The sequence below is a fragment of the Dioscorea cayenensis genome, chromosome 5, assembly GCF_009730915.1.
Source record: "Dioscorea cayenensis subsp. rotundata cultivar TDr96_F1 chromosome 5, TDr96_F1_v2_PseudoChromosome.rev07_lg8_w22 25.fasta, whole genome shotgun sequence".
NCBI lineage: Eukaryota > Viridiplantae > Streptophyta > Magnoliopsida > Dioscoreales > Dioscoreaceae > Dioscorea > Dioscorea cayenensis.
Window position 1 is genome coordinate 10,726,861 of NC_052475.1, and position 21,626 is coordinate 10,748,486.

At 40.6% G+C, this 21,626-nt stretch overlaps 1 non-coding gene across 1 annotated transcript; it reads left to right on the plus strand.

The window, feature by feature from the left end:
- The first annotated feature begins 19,506 nt into the window (after positions 1–19,506).
- Positions 19,507–19,613, plus strand: LOC120262535. The gene has a single exon (XR_005536804.1). It is a non-coding gene; the product is annotated as a small nucleolar RNA R71 (small nucleolar RNA).
- Positions 19,614–21,626: the final 2,013 nt, after the last annotated feature.

Here is a 21,626-nt window from a genome sequence, read left to right on the forward strand (position 1 = left end):
TATTTCAGGGCGGTATTGTAGCAAGGTACTATAGAAAATACTGTAGCAAAGATACTGTATCAGCACTATTTACAGACGGCCGAGAAAACAGGAAAACAAAGAATCCACACGGGCATGTGGAAATCCGACACGCTCGTGTGAAAAATCCACAGGGGCCCACATGGGCATGTTGATTCCCGATTACAGGCCTTTAAAAGCCGATTTCAGCCCTGATTTCAGCATTCTTTTCTCCAAATTTTCCCCAACTTGAGACGGGGGTGGTGGCTAGGGTTTTCAGAGGTATTGGCTAGGGCTTTGGAGAGGTTCTACGGCTCCGACATCGTGCGCCATTTGGAAGAAGGTTAGTAGGAGAGCTTTCGTCGGCACTGATCCTGTGAGGTGTATCCTAGGCCGGACAAAGGGACCCTTGCGATGAGTAGAGGACTCTCCACAAGACCATCACCACGACTAACGAGGTTTTTCTATGGATGCTTTGTTTTTACATTCGATTTCATTGATTGTATCTAGCTCTATGGAGAGCTAAACCTCTAGTGGGTTGTGAACCCTAGGATGTATTCGTTTCATTGAACCTCTTTATTATGCTTTCAATTAATTGATGTTTATTATGAGTTCCAATCTTGGAGACTTGATTGTATGAATACTCCCCTAGAGTGACACTAGAGTTGAGAGTTCTTGTTGGTAACTCTTGTGAGTGAGTGACACACCATGAGAGTTAGACAAAGCTAGATTGGAGAGGGTTGAGAGGGTGAGTCGAGAGGTAGCAGAGCATCCCCTTTCCCCTCCGGTGTGATCTATCCTATCTCCACGTTCCAAGAGTTCTTTGCGGCCATAGTAGAGTGAATGGCCTAAGGGATGACCTTCCGCTGGGGCTTAGTTGCGAGTGCAATGGAGTGAAGCGTTGAAGTGATTTTAGCACCTAGGACTTAATTGTGGCTAGAGATCTTTCACCTGGACCAAAGGGTTAGGTCTATAAATAGGAATAGGGTTTATCACTTGGAATTCCTAGAACTCATTGCAATTCTATGCGAGTGCGAGGTTGAGATGTTATTCAATCTTTCCTCTGGGACATGTATAGAGTTAGGTATGGTTGACCTTAGATTTGGGGTCATGTAATTAAGGATTTCAATGACTCATTGTTGCATCAATTAGGAAGTATAATAGAGGGTTCTTGCACTTGAAACGATTATCCTAGGCGGATCAATATCCGGGTACCCCATCTTTATCGATTGTCTTTCCTTCTCCTTTACTTCTGCCCTCTATCTTATTGTTTTTTATTTTCGCTATTTCATATTTTGTCACACTTATCACTATTCATCTTCCACATTAGTTAAGAAACAACTCAAGTGTCTTTATTCTCTACTCTCTGTGGATACGATACCCACTAATCTGGGATTATTACTTCGACACCCGTGCACTTGCGGTTTACACGCATATACGGATGTGTCATGTACATTGAATCTCCCTGAGAAATCATCAGAATATGATGAAATATGGATAAAAGCCATCTCCAGCTATTCAGATGTCTAGAACTCCGGCCACTATAGTTTATTCGGTAAAAGAATCCCCCCAAAATCAGAAAAACCTAGGGTTCATATAGAAACAAGTCTGCCATGGCCTAACCACGGGCGTTGTGATATCCATGGTGAGTAAGTTATTACGTGTGCTCCTAGTCTCATCTTGGCATGACTTCTCTGGGGATTGTGTGGGTAGATCACAGTAGTGATGGATTCACAATGGTCGTGGTGAGGCCGTTGTGGTTTCTGTGTTACTCCTAGTGATTCCACACTACCAAAGCTTGATAACGGCAATGTTAAGTGTGGACAACAGTTATAGTGAGATGTCACCACAGTCGTTGTGAGCCATGGTGAAGCTCTGATTCAGCAACTTAGTCCATTTTGCTTCGAAATGCCCCCAGATTTACTCCTTTGGTCCTAAAACATAAATAAAGCCTGTGGTGAACAAAAGAATTAAATTCCGTACTAACTAGGTGCTAAACATGTAAAATCTTATTCTAAATGAAGTGTAAATGATATGGAAATTATGCACTTTCAAGCACTTATCAAATATCCCCACACTTAAGCATTTGCTTGTCTTCAAGCAAATATATAAGATAAAAATGAAAGACATGATAAGTGCTTGACCTCATTCAACAAGAGATGGAGTTTCAGTAGTACAAGGGAATAATAAAATGGCAGATAACATGGACATGCCTCTACAAAGAGGAGTCTACTATATGGTGAAAAATACATTCCTAAGTGTCGATCTCTTGGTCCACTATCTTATAGTCTAAATCATGTTGCAAACACTTTTTAGGATTTTACTCATCCTAACTATATAATTTCCATAACATTTTATTCATGAATGTTTTTTTTTCATCACGACCAATAGCTTTCACACTTCCCAGGAGGCAGCCCTCTCTCCCACTAGGGCTTACTTTTTGCACCTGACTTATTGGGAGAAACTACACATTACAGACACTTATGAGGTGTCTTAGAATAACTATGTGATAAGTGCTTGAGTAGACATATTTTTATATATGTTTTACATGCATGGAGCATCATTTTTACCATGGTTTATGTCTCATATTGTGTATTTGGTGTTCTTTTATGCATATAGGTTCTGAATGCCTTGAAGAGTAAAAAGGAAACAAAGATAGGCTATAAAGACACAATGTTGGGAGTGCTTGTTCAATTCAAGGACCAAGACACAAGAGGAGTTCATAAACGTGGAGATGTGTGCCAACTTCCAAGAAGATTCAAGTCAATTCACTAGTTGGAAGGGCACAAAGGCAGCCACATTTTCATGTTCCTTCTCTTTGTGAAGATTGCAAGACCTCTCAATGATATGTCGATGAAGAAAGGTTTATAGCCTACCACATGGACGTGTGCCCGGACATGTGGCCTCAAGAGAAGAGTGTTTGGACCGCATTTTGTGAAAAGTATTGTAGTAATTTTACTGTAGTAGTACTATATCAAAATTACTGTTCACGCGCTTGCGTGGAAATTCCTGCAGCCCACGCGGGCGCGTGAAAAATCCACACGGGCGCGTGAGGGGCACGTGGCAGGAGCGGTTTTGGGCTTTAAATAGGTCGTTTGCCCTATTTTTGAGGGACTTTTTGCGAGGGTTTTCGCGAGCACTTTGAAAGCAAGATGGCTAGGGTTTTGGAGGAGGGCTTTGGCGATATTGGGGGGCGCTCATCACCAACTTTGATCGATCTTCTCTCCATCATAGCATAGAGGAAGCCTTCGGCGACCTAGCTTCGGAGATGGTTTCTTCAAGACGTTGGGCTACACATCAAGGCCATCATCACGAATTTAAGGGGGTTTTACTTCATGGTTTTCATTGCTTTTTATTGTATTCATCATTGTTTTGTAATTTGCTCCATGGAGGGCTAAACCCTAGTAGGTATTTGGGCATGTAAACCCTAGGATCTATGTTTTTGTAATGATTTAGTTTATGTTTCTATTAAATCCGAGTTGATTTGAGTTTTAATTTTGTATTCCCATTGCTTGCTTGTTTAATTAATCCTTGTGGTTGATTGGATTAGCTTGATTTGTTACTTTGATGAGAGAGAGGTCTCCACTAGAGTTAGAACTTCAAGGTTAAAGAGGGTTGAGAGGGTGAGTCATGAGATAGTGGAGTGTCCCCTTTCCCTTCCGATTGAGTGTTTCCTATCTCCGTATTCCCTAAACTCTATGCAACCATATTTTGTGTGAGGCGTGAGATTGAGAGATCTCTCCGTCGGGACCTTGTAGGGGGTTAGGGATCCTTCGCCGGGAAATAGGGTTGGATCTATCCTTAGGAATCGGTTTCACTCTTAGGTGTCCCTAGAGCGTATTGCGGTCATATGGGGTGTGAGGTGTTGAGATTGAGTGATTTCTCCATCGGGACCTTGTAGGGGACTAGTACTAGTGGCTTGGAGGCAAGGACCAGTTGTTCTTGGATTACCTCGACTCATTAGACTCGGTTTAGAAGCATTTAGTGAATCTTGAGCTTCATGTTAGATCCTAGGGGGAGCATTGTCCGGGTGCCTCATCTTTATTGATTGAGATATCCTTTACTTGTTTTTCTTGCCCGTTTGCTTACTTATTAATTCTCTTGCAATTAGTTCATTTCATCACATCCATTGATTTCGACTAGATAACTAAGAATTGGTTAATACTAATACTTCCGTTCCCTGTGGATTCGACTACCCACTCACTGGGGTAGTTATTACTTCGACACCCGTGCACTTCCGGTTCACACCCATATTCGGACGTGTACTATCAAAATATGTAAATAATATTATAATGAGTCCATGAATACTTTAAGTGTATGAGTCATCAAGTCATACCTCAAGGGTGAGCACGAGGGTCATATTTCCCTAGGAACGGCGAGCTCCTATTAATTCCTTTTCGCTTAATAAATAACCTAAACATTGATGTTCTTTCCTTAGTCTACTTCAACAACTCATTGAACAATACAATTAGAGAATCATTAAGCATGCTTGGAAGAAGTTGGGTGGTTGTATGATAATTATCTTGATTATTACTTATGATAGGCATTGAGTGTGACAAATGTATTCTAGTACTGGATCGGGGGAATTCAAAGACCTACTAATCCCAATCTCTTGACAACAAGGTCTAAATCACTAGGAACTTAAGATGTAATCTCTTCCTTCCCCATCTTCCTATATTTGCCCTAAGTACAAGAATTCCTCTAGAAGGGACAAATCAAACCCTTAAGCCTAAGGGACAATTGATCCCTAATCCGAAAATCTAGCTATGCCTAATCTCTTAGCACATGCATAGATCTAACATGGCATGTGTGTTCTAATGTAGGGAAATATCTTCCTCACCACATTAACAATGTAAGCATTCAAGAGACATGCAATGAATCACAAAATACTAGATAGATTTATAAAATTTAACAATCAAAATTCATAAGCAATAATCAAATTACCTAGACATACAATTCCTCTCGAATTGGGTTCTTATGGATTACAAATAGAGATATAAATAAAGATAAAACCATAAAACAAAATAATAGCATTAAAGAATTCCTAAACTAACTCTCTACAATAGATCTGCAAAGGTTGAGGTTGAGAGGATCCCAAGATTGACAAGATGACACCGAATCTTTTCACGCGTCCTCCTCTAAAGATGATCGTTGAATCTCCCTTGGAAAACTCACCAGAATCCGCTGAAATATGGCTTCAATAATGCTCGTGTTAATTCCACACTACAACGAATTGATAATGGTAATGTTGAGTGCAAACAATGCCCATTGTGAAATATCACCACGGCTGTTGTGAGCCGTGGTGAAGCTCTAGGTCAGCAACTTAGTCTAATTTGCTTCAAAATACCCCTGATTTCGCTTCTTTTCCCCTAAAATAGAAATTAAGGCCGTGGTGAACAAAACAATGAAATTTGTACTAATTAGGTGCTACAGATGTCAAATTTTATGCTGAATGTAGTTATAGAAAATATGAACTTTCTAGCACTTATCAATGCACTACAAAGGAGGTAGCTCTTTCTACTATGGACACATTTTAACTAAAGCGAGAAAATAACTAACAATAATGATACCCCTACTATAAAACATCATTTTCTAGACATAAGGTGCATGGTGTACTCAAGAGGGACACAAGATTAAGCAAAAACTTGCAAAGCAACCAAACTCTTGAGAAGAATAGAAAAAATGATAGTCTAACATATATCATGTCTCTAGACTAAAGAAACTAAAATCAATGAGTGCAATGCCTTCAAAGGTCAACACTAGCATGTATAAAGCACAAGCACCAGTGAAATAAAAAAAATTCCACAAATATAAAAACACCCACACACTCCCTCCCCATGCTTAAAGATGTACATTGTCCCCAATGTATGCATGAATGTACAATGGTAGTAAAATAAAATAATAAAATAAAATTAAAGAATGTAAGGACACTAGTATTCCCCATGTTTTTTAGTTGGGCCAATGAGGGTGATGAAGTTACCCTTGTCTAGGCTCTAATTTGTGAGGGCCAAAACAACACTTGATCACCTCCCTGATAGAGAAATAAATGAAACAATTAAATACAAGAATATAATAAAATGCTAGAAAATAAAGTTCACTATGACCAAAATATGAGTATAAAAGTAGTAGGGCAGACATCCCTTGTTGAATAAAAAGTATAATATACAACTGAAAATAAAAAAAATATTAAAGTGGTAAAAGAAAAATCAGAACAGCTGATGTCGACATGAAAAATTTGTCTCTGTGTATGAGCGATGGAGGACAGGTGGCGTCGGTGAAGTGGAAGGAGACTTTAGCACCACTTGAGCTGAAACTGTCAGAGAAGTAGGCGTCAGAGTGGATGAGGGGTCATGGCACTACAGATGCAGTAGGATCTGTTGGAAAAGTCCCTTAATCCTCATGTGACCCTCCTCGAGATAGGTCAGCACTCCTCTATCACTAGTGGAATATATGGGGTCAGTGTCACAATCCGTGGTAAAGGAGGAGGAGCAGCAACAGCGGTGGCTGGCGCTGGAGCTGGTGACTCATCGTCCAAAGACTCTGAGTTAGACCCGTTGACCACCTAATACTATATCCCGTAGGATGTCTCCCACCGCTCTATCATCCGCATAGCTCTAAGTGGGATGACTCCAAGCGGCTGTATGCATCTTATATGTCTCATGCCTACATAGCGGTTAATCAGCCCTTGACCCCGTGTAATCCTAATAATGTAAGGACCAAGGAATATGGTAGCCAGGTGTGGGTCATGTGACTGATAACGCAGTTACCAAGCTAAAACGTGGGCAATGTGAATCGGCTCCCTGGCTACCATGCTCCTTAGAAAATACATCCCGGAGGTTCATGACCCCCATGTTGTCTTTTCACTCAATCAATATCTGAGATAATTTTGGGTAGATGTAGCAGAATGTAGGACATCCTAGGGCAAATGCCTATGATGTCCTACAGACATACGTCATATGGCCTCAAAGGGTATAGGTCCATACCTAATCAGTCAAGTTACGCAATGAGATCTCCTCCAATGTTCAATAAGATACATAAGCCCTATTTGAGACTTAGGAGAGGTTTAGATAATTTTTAAAGAGATGCACAAAACATGGATTTTTTAATTAGATCATTGTGCACACATTTTATAATGGGTTGAATCCAACACACGATAATTTCTTGATACCGCCATGGGAGGAACTTTGGCGAACAAGACATCGGACGCCACCCGCCAGCTTATTGAGGAAATGGCCTTAAACTACTACCAATGGAGCACCCGTGAGAAGAAGAATGTAGATGATATTCATGCGGTCAATGCGGTCACATTATTAGCTACCTATGTAGAGGCATTGACCAATAAAATTGATCACCTAACTAGTCCAAGGGTTGTGTCAGTTAAGCATTGCGAAGGTTGTGGATGAGGACATAGCCAAACTGATTGCCCTATTTCCATTGTGTATTCAGCACCTGTTGAGTTAGTGGACTTTGTAGGAAATGTGATAAGGAGATAAGGTTATCTATTCAGCAACACCTATAACCAAGGATGAATGAATTATCTTGATTTTTATGGAGCAACCAAGAGGAACAAAAAACAATTGTACGCCCATGATTTTAACAACCAAATCAATAGGATAGAATTTCTTACTTAGAGAAGGTGTTGGAAAAATTCATTCAATCTTTCAACACTAGATTTCAAAATATGGAGGTAACTCTATGCAATCAACAAGCTTCACTGTGGAATTTAGAGAATCAGGTTAGACAAATAGGTAACTCTAGACTTCAAGGAAGTTTGCCAAGCAACACCTTAATAAATCCAAGGAAGCAAGTGAAGGGGATCACTTTGAGAAGTGGTCGAGAAATTGAATCAAGACCCTAGGTTGAAAATAAGAATGAAGAGATTGCAGCTACACCAGAAACTCAGTTCAAGGACAAGGAGAAAGAAGGAGCTTTAATCCCCACTTTAAAGCCAAGAATCCCATATCTAGGCCAATTAAAGAAGTATCAATCGGATGATTAATTCAAGAAATTTTTGGAGTTATTTAAGCAGCTCCACATCATCGTTCCTTTCGTTAAGGAACTTGCTCAAATGCCATCTTATGAAAAATTCTAAAAGGATATTCTAACCAACAAAAGAAATATTGAAGAGACCTCGGCCATGGTTGTAGATATCAGATGCTCAGTCATCATTCATAATAGTTTACCTAGTAAGATGAGGAATACGGGAAGCTTCACTATTCCATGCTCAATTGGTGGTTAGAAGAGGAGAAAGCTTTGTCTAACTATGGGGTGATCATCAATGTGATGCCCTACAAATATTTTCAGAAATTAGGTCTAGAAAAGCTAAGACCACTTGGATGACACTTCAACTAGTCAATCGATCAGTTAGACAATTGATGGAATATGAGTGCATTTTATATAGATAATTTTTATACCCTACTGTGTGTTTTATTTGTCCTTTTTGCATGTTTTTTTTATATGTCAATGCTACTAGACGCATGTTTGCTAATTGTTACAGATAATTAGACTTTGGGCCAAAGCGAAAGATTAGAGATGAATTCTAGCGCAAAACTGCTTTGGAATACACTTTTTAGGATAAGGACAGTCCAAAGCACACCCATGCTTGGAAGCATGGTCAGAAGCATGAGCATGCTGAGTCCCATGCATTTCACTAGAGTCTACACAAATCAGATTGCACGGTTTCAATGCTCCTTACACTGGTGTACTCTCAAAGCACGGGCGAGAAGAACGGACGTGCTTGCACCCATGCATTTTACTAGAATTGCCCTGAGAATTATTTCCAAGCATTTGGAGCTAAACACAGTCTAGAGTACGAGCTGGAGCATAGTCGTGCTTGCATAAAAAAAATGTATTTATGCCTTAAAGTTAGATTGAACCAAGATCTTCTTCTCACTTTCAGGAGGCGCGGGTTAATGCAGTAGTCGGAATCATTCAGGGCCGAATTCTGAGTGGAGATAAACGAGGGATAGGAGGATTTCCAGTGATGATCAATCATCAAGCCTTCTCTGACACGATTGTAAAGTAAGAAGAGAGTTTGATGGATAATATTTATTTCTCTTATTGTTTTCCAGTGATTGAGGGTAGAACCATGAGGGGCTAATCGTCTTTCGGTATCCCGGATTATGAACCTTAACATTATCATGTATTACTTTTTGCTATTTGATTATTAAGTTTCCTTGAGAACTCCCTCCTGTTTATCTTGATTATCTTCTTGTGTTAATTTCCATTGATGTTTGTATGTTGCAAAACTTGATGAGGGGATTGCTGCTATCTACATGAGCATTGATGTGGTGTGCATGTCCCTCGTAGTTGTTATTGCAATCAAGAGTGCATGTTAACTGACAACGCCCTTTGCGTATGTCCCGCAAGTGCATTGGTTTGTCGAAGTAATTAAATCCCATATAAGTGGGGTATCGTATCCATAGTGAGTAGAGAATAAAAACACTTAAATTGTTTCTTAACTAAGTGAAAGATTAATAGTGATATGTGTGACAAGATGTGAAATAACAAAAGTAAAAAAACAAGAAAGAGAGCACAAGTAAAGAAGAAGGTAAGGCAATCGATATAAATGGGGTACCCAGATATTGTTCTGCCTAGGACAATCGTTTCAAGTGCAAGAACCCTCAATTATACTTTCTAACTGATGCAAAAATGAGTCATGGAGATCCTTAAATACATGACCCCAAATCTAAGATCAACCATGCCTAACTCTATACATGTCCCGGAGGAGAAATTAAATAACCTCTCAACCTCACACTCGTATAGAATTGCAATGAGTTCTACAAATTCCAAGTGATAAATCCTCTTTCTAGATGTAGACCTAACCCTTTGGTCCAGGTAGAAGGTCCCTAGCCATAATTAAGCCCTAGGTGCTAAAATCACTTCAACGCTTCACTCCATTGCACCCGCAACTAAGCTCCAGCGGAAGGTCATCCTTTAGCCCATTCACTCTACTATGACTGCAAAGAACTTGATGAAATGGAGGTAGAATAAATCATACTGGAGGGGAAAGGGGGCGCTCCTCTATCTCTCGACTCACCCTCTCAACCCTCTCCAATCTATCTTTGTCTAACTCTCGTGGTGTGTCACTCACTCACAAGGGTTACTAACAAGAATTCTCAACCCTAGTGTCACTCTAAGGGAGTATTCATACAATCAAGCATTCAAGATTGGAACTCAAATAAAACATCAATTAATTGAAAGCATAATAAAGAGGTTCAATGAAACGAATACATCCTAGGGTTCACTAATACCCAAGTACGCACTAGGGGGTTTAGCTCTCCATGGAGCTAATTACAATCAATGAAATCAAATGTAAAAGCAAAGAATCCATGGAAAACACTCTCGATAGTCTTGGCGATGGTCTTGTGAAGAGTCCTCTACTCATCCAAAAGTCCCTTTGTCCGGCCTAGGATACACCTCGTCGGATCGGTGCAGACGAAAGCTCTTCCACTAATCTTCTTCCAAATGGAGCGTGATATCAAAGCCGTAGAACCTCTCCAAATCAATAGCCAATACCTCTCAAAACCCTAGCCGTCGCTCTCTCTCAAAGTTGGGGAAAAGATGGATCAAAGATTCCTGAAATCGGGGAATGAAATCAGCCTTAAATAGGGCTGGAATCGGGAATCCACACGCCCATGTGGGCGCCCCTGTGGATTTTTCGCACGGGCATGTAGAATTTCCACACGCCCATGTGGATTCTCTGTTTTCATCTTTCTTCGGCCGGTTGTGAATAGTACTTGCTACAATGTTTTCCTACAGTGGCCTGCTACAGTACCAGCCCGAAACACTCCCGAATCCATGTTTTCATCGAGGTAACGTAAATGGGCACACATTTACGTTGTAGATCGCTTTGCTTCTTCAATAATGGACATATTGGTGGAGATCTTGCTATACATGCACAAGCCGTAATTCTTGAATGTGACTGCCCTTGTGCCCCTTCAAATCATTGTGCTAATTTGAATACGAGGAGGTTGGCACACATTCTCGAATTTCGAACCCGACTTATGTCTTCGCGTTTGAACCTTCTCAAAATTTCCTCCAAATGGTGCATTTACGATCCACATTGGCTTCTTTCTTTAATACTCGGCCTCACAACCCTATCTACATGAAAGTAACATAAATACACACATATTACCATTAAAACCTTATAAAAGTAATGCTCATCATAAGGAAAAAACACTTTGTATTCTTATCACACAAGCACTTATCATTAACCCTAATTGATTTCTCGTTGTTTCAAGGATAAACTTTATTTGTCTAGCTATGACACACATTAGGGAAGGGGTTAAGTCCACTCCGAACCTTGAGTGAGGATGTAAGTTATCAAATCCTCCATAGGTGGTCACCATGGTCCAAGGAGATGTCCATGTATTCAATGACATAGTCAATACATTTGTCAAAGGGATTAGTCCGGGGCACTGTCCTTCCTATTGCTATCTCAATAACCTAAAACCCTATCTCTTATCCCTTTCCTATTTTCCTATTCTTTAGTAGTTTTAATTAGTTTCAAATCCAACATATTGAGAGCTTTTTCCAGTCCCTGAGGAATCGACTACCCGATCCCATTAGGTAGACTTTACTACTTATACGGCCCATGTACTTGCTGATACGCAAGGGGCGTATTAAGGGGAATGGTGGAAGATATCTTTGTTCATGTGGATAAATACATCTTCTCAACTAATTTTGTGGTGCTTGATGTAGATGAGGTCAAGGTTCTATTGATCCTTGGATGGAGGCGAGATCACGCCACGGATTAGATATGAAAAGCCCACTTACCCTTTTGCTGATGCCAAGAGATATTCTCTTGATCATCATAATACTTGTTATTTCTCTGACATTACTAATGAGTTAGTTAATGATTTTATACTGGAAATGATCCACCCTAACTCATTTGAAGGGTAGCTAGAAGAGAAAGGCAATAATGAACTTGAACCAGCAAATAAAAAAGCAAAAGAGGAGTCACCCTCAAGAATTCTCAAGAAGATTTGTAAGAAGGTGACCTAACCTAGACGCATATGACAACACCCTTTTGCCTGTATACCACAAGTGCACAAGTTTGTCGAAGTAATAATACCCCGGTGAGTGGGTAGTCGAATCCACAGGGAATAGTGATTAGAAATACAAAGATTGCTATTTAACAAGAACAAAAAATGAATTGATAGTGATGTGAATAAGAATCAATGCAAATAGAAATAAGAAAAGAAGAAGGAGGCGCAAATAAAAGATAGGAGAGGTAATCAAGGATAAATGTGGCACCCGGACATTACTCACCCTAGGACTATTGTTTCAAGTGCAAGACCATTCATTATGTTTCCTAACTAATATCTAATGAGTCATGGAGATCCTTAAACACACGGTCCCAAAACTTATGGTCAACCGTGACTAACCTTACACTATGCCCCGGTGGAGAAATCTATCAGTCTCGACACCTCACACTGTGCTAGGTTGCTTTAGACTCTAGGGATTCCAAGTGATAAACCTTCTTCCCTAAAATAAATCTAACCCTTTGGTCCATGTGAAAGACCCCTAGTCAAAATTAAGCCCCAGATACTAAGGATTACTTCAACGCTTCACTTTGTTGCTTGCGCAACTAAGTCCCAGTGGAGTTCGTCTCTTAGCACTTCATCCTAGGGTTTACAAGTCTAAGTACCCACTAGGGGTGTAGCTTTCTATAGAGCAAAATACAATCAATAATGAAATCAAAAGTAAAAATATGCAATCGATGAATATAACCCTCTTGGTGTTCGTGTCAATGGTCTTGTAGAGTGGCCACGTCTTCTTAAAAGGTCCCCTCATCAAGCCTAGGACACACCTCGCTGGATCGGTGTAGATGAAAGCTCCCCCAATAACTGTCTTCCGAAGGAAATGTGGTTTTGAAGGCCATAAACCTCTCCAAAAGCCTAGCTAAAGCCTCTCCAAACCCTAGCTGTGGGCGCCTCAAAAGGTGAGAAAAGATACGTCAAAGGATAGAAATAAGGATCCCTAAATCAGGCTGAAATCACAGCTTAAATAGGGCTAGAATTGGGCATCCACACGGGCGTATGGAATTTTCACACGCCTGTGTGAGTCTGTAGAAATTTGTTTTTCAGCGGCCTATGAACAGTAACTACTACAGTGGGTTGCTTATCGATTTGGTACAATACTTGCTACAATACTCTGCCAAAAACACTCCCGAATCCACACTTTTCATCGAGGCAACATAAACTGGCACACGTCCATACTATAGATCATGTTGAATCTTCAAATAAAAACACATTTGACGACAATCTTACTAGCATTGCACAAGTCAGAACATATGAGTGTGACTACCTTTGTGCCCCTCCAATTTGTATATTCACTTGAGCACAATGGAGGTTGGTACACACCCACATGTCTATGAGCACAACTTGTGTTTTCACATTTGTTCACTCCAAGATTACATCAACAAAGTGCAAACGTAATCTACTTTGGCTTCTTTCTTCCATACTTGTCTCCACAACCCTACATGCATAAAAGAATGCAAATACACATGTATTAGCGATAAAATCTGAGAAAAGTAATGCTCATCATAAGAAAAGAATACTTCGAATTACTGATATAGAAGCACTTATGAAACTCTCCCACACTTAAGCTTTTTGCTTGTCCTCAAGCAAAAATAAAGCATTGAAGCATAGAAGAAGGAAATATTGAAATTGCTTGGCCTTAGGTCCACCAAAGCATGCAAGGGAAACACTCTACAAGTAAGGGAATTTCAACACTAAATACGAAAAATCAATGCTCTAGCTAAAAACTCGAATCAAAAAGGACAAAAAACCCAAAATGGTGTAAGTGTGTGTATACTATCTCAAGTTGACCTAACATATACTCCTCAAAGTTCTAAGCATAAGAGACTTATTTATAAACAAAACAAAGCAAAGAGACGATAGTAGCTTCACACATCAATCTAAGATAGCCCTTTCCGAAGAGGTCGCTAAGGTGGCTTTCAAACTTTTGAGATGGTGGCTCTTTCTACTGGATTAGTAGCTTTCACTCATCCCATGAGATAGCTCTTTCTCTCATTATGGCATAACTAGTATCCGACTTATGAGAGTAGCTTCATACTTCATAGGTGGTAGCTCTTTCCACCCCAAATGCACAACCAAAACGAACATTTTTCTTTCTTTTTCCAATTTTTTTTAGCAAAAACAAAAAAACATTAACACAAGAAACAAAACTAACTAGTCCCATAAACATCGAACTTGAGTTTCCACAAGGTTTCATGACCGAGTAGTGCAACAAGTGTCAATCAGGCAAAAATTCCTAGAAATTCAAGTAAAAACTAGAGCATGAGAACATTTAATGTTAAAAATTCTCCTAAACTTAAGAATACAACCATTGCAACTAAGGTGAACTGCCATTGGCTACGTGAGCATGTAATTTCAGTCAAAACTTATGTAATGTGCATGTGTAATGTGCACACCCCCACACACACACACACACACGTACACACTTAAGATATACATTGTCCTCAATGTATGCATGCGAGCACAATAAAAAGTATAACATTAAAGATCATATGTGAAGGTGGGCAATTGAAACAATACTCCCCTTAACTCCTAATGGTATGTTTGATGGAGCTATTTTCCTAGAGAGTTGAGTTCCAATGGGTTGTGGAGAACACATGGCCATGTGAAAATCACATTGCCCGTATCTATGACTAGTCCTCAATTTCCATACTCACAAGACCATCTGCACGTATACACAAGGGGGATTCAGTAAAATTCAACAAAAACAAAATAAAACTCGAGTATATAAAGATAAAGCAATGAAATATAACTTGAGACAATAGAAATGAAAGATAAACTCAGAAGGAAGATCCTTTATGAGTAGTACAAGTCCAAAATAAAATATGGAAAATAAAATACAAAAACATAAAGAACTTAAAGAAAGATGCAATTATGCGTCAGTGTCCTCCGTGGTCTCTGCTGGTGCTACAGTATGTGCTGGTGAAGAAGGTGGATCAACTGGTGCTGGTGGTGATGGTGGTGCCTGAGGGGTCCAAGGTCTCATAACAAATGGGGAGGTCGTGTCTCGCTCGAGTAACTGCTGTAATATGTCGAGACGTCCCATCACCTCAGTGTGGTTTGTGACCTATGTAGTCGAACCTCTGCTTGATCTACCTATAGCACTCCCACAGCCCTCTCAAGCCTCTCAAATCGATCACAGGCTCAAGTGGGAGAAAATATACGCACTGTGGGTGGCTCCTGTGCTATGGGAGATGCCTCTATCTCCGTCTGCTCGGCCTATGGCTCTAGCACTAGCTGTAAGCCCTCTATTGCATCACCCTCAACATCGACTGGCTCTGGTGTGGGTGTAATCAATACATGAACTCCAGACCGGTACATACGTACCATCCCCATCTATCTCATTGTCTCATACCCAAGAGAGCAGGTATGATCATTTTCTCTACCCCTCTAATAGCGTCTAGTAGACCCATCCCGATGATGAGCCTGGTGATATAGGGACCGAAGAAGAGGATGCCAATCACGGCATACTACCCCTGATGCCTCAAATACTCCGCCAAGATATGTCCCAAGTGAATCGGCTCGCTTTGCACCATGGAGTACAAATATAATAACTCTTGTCTACTCAAAAGCTCTAGAGCTATTACCGCGGCCATTCACTGATCTGTTCAAGATGGTGTGAATGTATCTATAGCTCGGTCGGGAGAACCATGTAGCCTTTCGACACCCGGGGTTCATACTGTCCCTATCCGTATAGTGCTCTGTACGCACGCTGCGGTGTCAAGCTGATGGGGTAGTATGTAGACAACTGATCGTTTTCCTCACTATTAGTAAACGCCTCATCATAGAGCCCAAGTCGGATGGAAAACTACATGACACTCATGCTATGGGGTTGTCCGAAATGCTCTGAACTAAATGACGTCTATACTATCAAAGCTGTTGTAGGAACGATCGAACATGAAAGAAGCAAGAACCTCCAGAGTCAACATACGGATCACCGGCTCCCGTATGAACAACAACCATTTCCAACTACCCACTACAAGCATCTCCTCAATCTCATCTGCCATATCATCGGCCAATTGAACCTTCCTAAGTGCACTTAAGTCTGGGAATCGTGTCTTACCAAACTTGAGCTTTGACAGTTGCTCAAATCGCGCCTGGTGCTCAGGAATCGCAAACTCCATGTGTTCTGGCTCTGGGGAATGATCTCTGGGATTCTTGCCGGCTTACTTCTTTGTCCTAGGGGCCATGCTTGCAAGTATTGAAAAGAGATCGATCAAATTTATTCAAAATAACAATACTACAGAAATCCACACGGTCGTATGGAAATTCCACACAGTCGTGTGGATTCACGGGAGTGAGAACCGCACGGCCCTTATGGTAAAAATCCAAAAATACATCCCAAAATCATTTCTAAACTTATTCTAAACATGCACCAACCATTTAATGGTAGAAACAAAGCAACATTCACCAGTTTAATTGAAATAAATCAAGTATGGCGAAGAAAAGAGAGAATGAGGGTTTACCAACAAGATGAAGATGAAAACCTTTAAATCAGCCGGAAAACTCGAGTAAAATCTCTCTAAATCGACGGTGCGAAGTTGGGTGAGTGCGAGGATACGTTCTCAAAGTGTTTGGGAGTGTGAAAATGAAAAGGCGAACAAGATTTATAAAGAGAAATTGTGGCATTTTGAATTCTGTACATCCACACTGGCGTGTGACTCCACAAGAGACCCTCTACAGGGGTAGACATATGTCTCTGTGTGCTCTCGGGATCCCACACTTTTCTTTTGATCACATCCACAAGGGCATGTGGAAATTCCCCACGCCCATGTGCTTAACACACAAGCGCACCCACACGACCCTGTGGCTCCTCTGTCCATACGAGAATTTCTCTAAGTGTTTCACACGCCCGTAGATCTTCACAAGGGCTACTCACACGGGCACTCACATGGCCCTATGTCTTCTCGGGATGGATGAGAACTCTCTACAAAGTTTTATATGGGCGTGTGGAAATTACCCACGCCCATGTGTAATTCACAGGGTCATCCACAGGGGCATTCACACGCCCTTATGTCTTCTTGGGATAGAGGTCTGAACACTGTAGAAAAATACATGCTCGTGTGGAAATTCTCCACGGACGTGTGATTGTCCCAAGGTCATTTACAGGGGCATTCACACGCCCCTATGTCTTCTCGGGATAGAGAAGTTGAGCTATGAACAGAAACACACGCCCGTGTGGAAATTCCACATGGGTGTGTGTCTTCTCTAGATGACTTAGAAAAGATCACAAAGTCTGCAAAAAATTTCTAAACATTTACATCTATTCAAAGCCTGCCTGTATTATGCAAAAGTAACCAGAGACTCATGAAAATCACACTCAAACAACCAAGAAAACTTTGCCACACACAATTAAACACATGATAATACCAATAATCCATAAGAAAATCACAACAACCGCTTGTGAAAGATCAAGACACCAATACTCAAGCTCTTATTCATGCAAACACTAACTAAAACCTAGAAAATAATAAAGGCTTGGGTTGCCTCCCAAAAAGTGCTTGTTTAACGTCACTTAGCTTGACGTACCTGACCTTACCCCACAGGGGCTCATAGATGAAGGTTTTCCTCTTACCCATGACTTGAAAGCATGATGAACATAGTCTTTTGAAGGTAGAGGGGGAGTTATCAAGTTTTTTACCGCACAAGGGTTCATCGCCCTCACTCCATTCTTACTCATTATTATTAGCCTTGGGGAGTTTATTGTGACGTCTCCTTGCATGCTTCATCTTCCAGAGCATCTTCTTCATGATTCTCGGGGTAGGTTGTATCTTGTCCTCTAGACCAAGCATCATCACTTCTTCATTCTCCACTCCTTGACCTAACACCCCTTCATATGGGTCTGGATTCATTATCTCCTACACATATTCATATATTAGTTCATCGGTAGTGTCAAGAAAGTAAAGAGTATCATCATAGTCTAGAGAATGTGTCATGGCTTCAGCGAGGCGATATGTAAGCTTGTCATCCCCAACTTGTAAAGTCAACTCCCCACTATCCATGTCAATAAGAGCCTTCCAAGTGCGTAAGAATGGCCTCCCAAGTATTAGCAAAATGTCGACATCCTCATCAACATCCAACACTAAGAAGTGTACAGGAAATATGTACTTGTCAACCTTCACAAATACGTCTTCGATGATGCCCCTCTGATGCCTAACCGTTCGGTCCGCTAATTGTAATGTCATCTCAGTGGGTCGAGGCTCTCCCAAGCCTAGCTTTTGGAAAAAATGTATAAGGCATGACGTTGATGCTAGCCCCTGAGTCCACCAATGCCTTCTCTTCATCCATGTTACCAATGTTGCACGGAATGATGAAGCTTCCGGGTCTTTCTTCTTGTTCGGCATATTCTTTTGCAACACTGCCGAACATGAAGCATCTAGAATCACAGATGCACTTTCCTCTAACTTCCTCTTATTGGTCAAGAGGTCCTTCAAAAACTTTGCATATTGAGGCATTTGGGACAATGCCTCCACAAACGGGATGTTGATGTGCAACTGCCTGAATAACCCTAAGAACTTCTTATATTGCTCATCATTTTTGTCATTCTTCAATCTTGAAGGATAACTAATTCTTGGCTTGTAAGGTGGTGATGCCACCTCTTTTCCTTTTATTCTCTCCTCAACCTCCATGACCTCAGGTGCTTCAACATTGGTCTTCTCACTCAGAAGCCTGCCCTCAACCTCACAACCACTTCTCAAAGTGATCGCTTTCATATGTTCCCTCGGATTGGTTTCGGTGTTACTAGGCAAGCTTCCTTGACATATCTCCAATAACAACTTCACAATTTACCCCACTTGATTCTCCAAATTATGCAATGATGTAGTGTGGTTGCGAAGTGTGGTTTCAACCGATTGAAAATCTTATGTCTAATGATTGAATGAACTTGGTTAAAGCCTTCTCTAGATCGGTCATCCGGTTTTCTAACCTTGAAACTCGGTTCTCCATATTCGGAGCTTGTTGTTGTTGCTGGAAACCGGGTAGTGCCATTGTCTTCTTTTACCCTTGATTATTCCATGAAAGATTCGGATGGCTCCTCCAACCCCGATTGTAGGTGTTGCTATATGGATTGCCTTAGTTTCTCATTGCATTACCCACAAAGTCCATTTGTTCTACCGAGGATATACCACCAATAGAAATAGGGCAATCAGATGGAGCATGTCCTCCCTCACACCCTGTGCAACTAGTTACGCCCGCCACTCTATTAGAAGTTAGAGTGTCTAACTTCTTACTCAATGACTCCAGTTGGACCGCCAATGAAGTAACTGTATCAATCTCATGAAGTCTGGCTACCTTCTTTCTATCTCTTGCGTTCCACTGATAACTGTTCATTGCCATTTCCTCAATGAGATGCCGGGCTTCTTCCAGGGTCTTGCTTCCTAAGGTACCTCCTCCTACAGCATCAAGTAAATGCTTCGTTCTTGGATTCAAACCATTATAAAAAGTCTGAATGATCATCAACTCGGGGTACCCATGTTGAGGGCATTCCCGTAGGGGCTCCTTGAACCTATCCCATGTCTCAAATAGATACTCCAATTCCATTTGCACAAAAGAGGATATTTCATTCCTAAGCTACGCAGATTTTCTGGGAGTTAAATATCGAGCAAGGAAAGCTTCTACCATCTTCTCCCATGTAGTGATCAATGCTCTAGGTAATGAATGTAGTCATTTCTTCACTCTCCCTTTCAAGGAAAATGGGAAGGCCCTCAACATGATAGCATCATCTGTAACACCATTGATCTTGAGCATGTCGCACACTTCCAAGAAGTTCTCTATGTGATTGTTTGGATCCTCATCTGCCAAACCATTAAACTGCGCCGACTAATGTAACATTTGGATGAATGCTGGCTTGAGCTCAAAATTCTAAGTTGTAGTCAATGGTCACACAATGCTAGATTGTGTGCCAAGAACTGTGGGTCTGGCATAATCGGACAGTGTCCTCTGCTGCTCATTCTGTTCTGCCATATCTAACCCTTCACCTTCTACCTCAGCTTGATTTGTTTATTCTTGTACAATTTCTTTACCCTTTCTATGAAGTGTTCGTTCAAGTTCAGGATCACCTTCAACCAATGTCAAAGGGTTCCCTCGGGTCATAACTTGAAGCTAAAACTAAAGAAAGAAAAACAAATCAGAATGATGGAAGAATAAGAAACTGTGAAATAGAATAAATGGTGAATAGCTAAAATAGCAAAGTGCAAAGTGTTTCTAAAATGCCAATTCTCCGACAACGGTGCCAAAAACTTGACAACGCCCTTTTACTTGTATACCACAAGTGCATGGGTTGTCTAGCTTCAGGGAGGATGAGTGTAAGTGTAATTTTCCCTAAACATAAGTGTAGTTTCACGTTTTGTCTTAGAAACCCTATTTATATTTGCACTAAACCCTAATCATGGAGTCAATTGGAGCTTAGGAGATGCAATAGCTAGCTGACCATTAATCTTGTAAAAAAACATGTAGAATAAAACCAAGAAGTTAGATTCTTTAGTGAATGTCATACAAGAAAAATGTCACAAAAGATGGTAGGAAGAGTTATCACCATTGATGAGTGAAAGGCACTCTAAGTAGTTGGATTTTGGGTATTTCAAGTGTGCATTTGATAACCTATCGAACAAAATGGCTAACTCAGTTGTGTATGAAGATACTACCCACCTAGTGCTCTTTAATAGTAAGATTTAGGAGAATAAGGTCGAAGATAGCATAGTCGATCTTAGGCAAACATGGGACACATGGTTTAGGGTTGGTACACAACCACGAGGAGGAGTACAAGTATTAGGTGAAACTTATTTTTTTTTCTTTACACTATTGCCACACACTTATCACTTTGTTCCCCAATGCATAAGGGATTCTTCCTATTTTGAGATCAGAAGTCATGCACTCATCTTTTGGTATATTTCATATTTCTTTGCTTGAAAGTGAGCTAAAGATCAAGTGTGGGGGTATTTGATAAGTGTATAGCATACACGATGCTTACATGTATTATGCATGCCCTTAGCTTGTCTTCTCACTTGATTTTGTATTTTTTTAGAGCTACTTTGGGTATTTTATTCTCCGATGAATAGGTACATAGGTTTCAGTACAAAAGAAGTCGAATATGAGCTAATTTGAGTGAATTGCATGAAAAAGGAGCATTCTAGAGTGAAGCACAGCAATGCTTAGGTTGTGCTTAAGCCATGCAGATCACAGGAGTTGAGAATTTAGAGTGCACAATTTCAACATGGGCCTTTTCTCCTTGCACGGCCATGTAGAAGGAAGCACAACCTTGTTGATACCAATGTTGATTATAGGATATGTTATTTTCACATAATTCGGGTTTCGAACTTCACTAGTAAAATGCATGCCCTCGAACACGCCCTCAACACGACCATGTATTAGTTGTACTAGATTTTATAAGCCTAAAAGTTAGGTTTTGAAGAGGACTTTAGACAGGATTATAGGGAGGAGCGGTAGGGTTTTGAAGGGAGAGTTTAAGGCCATCAATTAATGGAATATTGAAGCTTCCCTTACGATCTGGAGATGAGTAATTAACGATTTAACACTCTCAATTATTGGATTCCATTGCAACCATTAAGAGGAGTTTGAGGGAGTTTT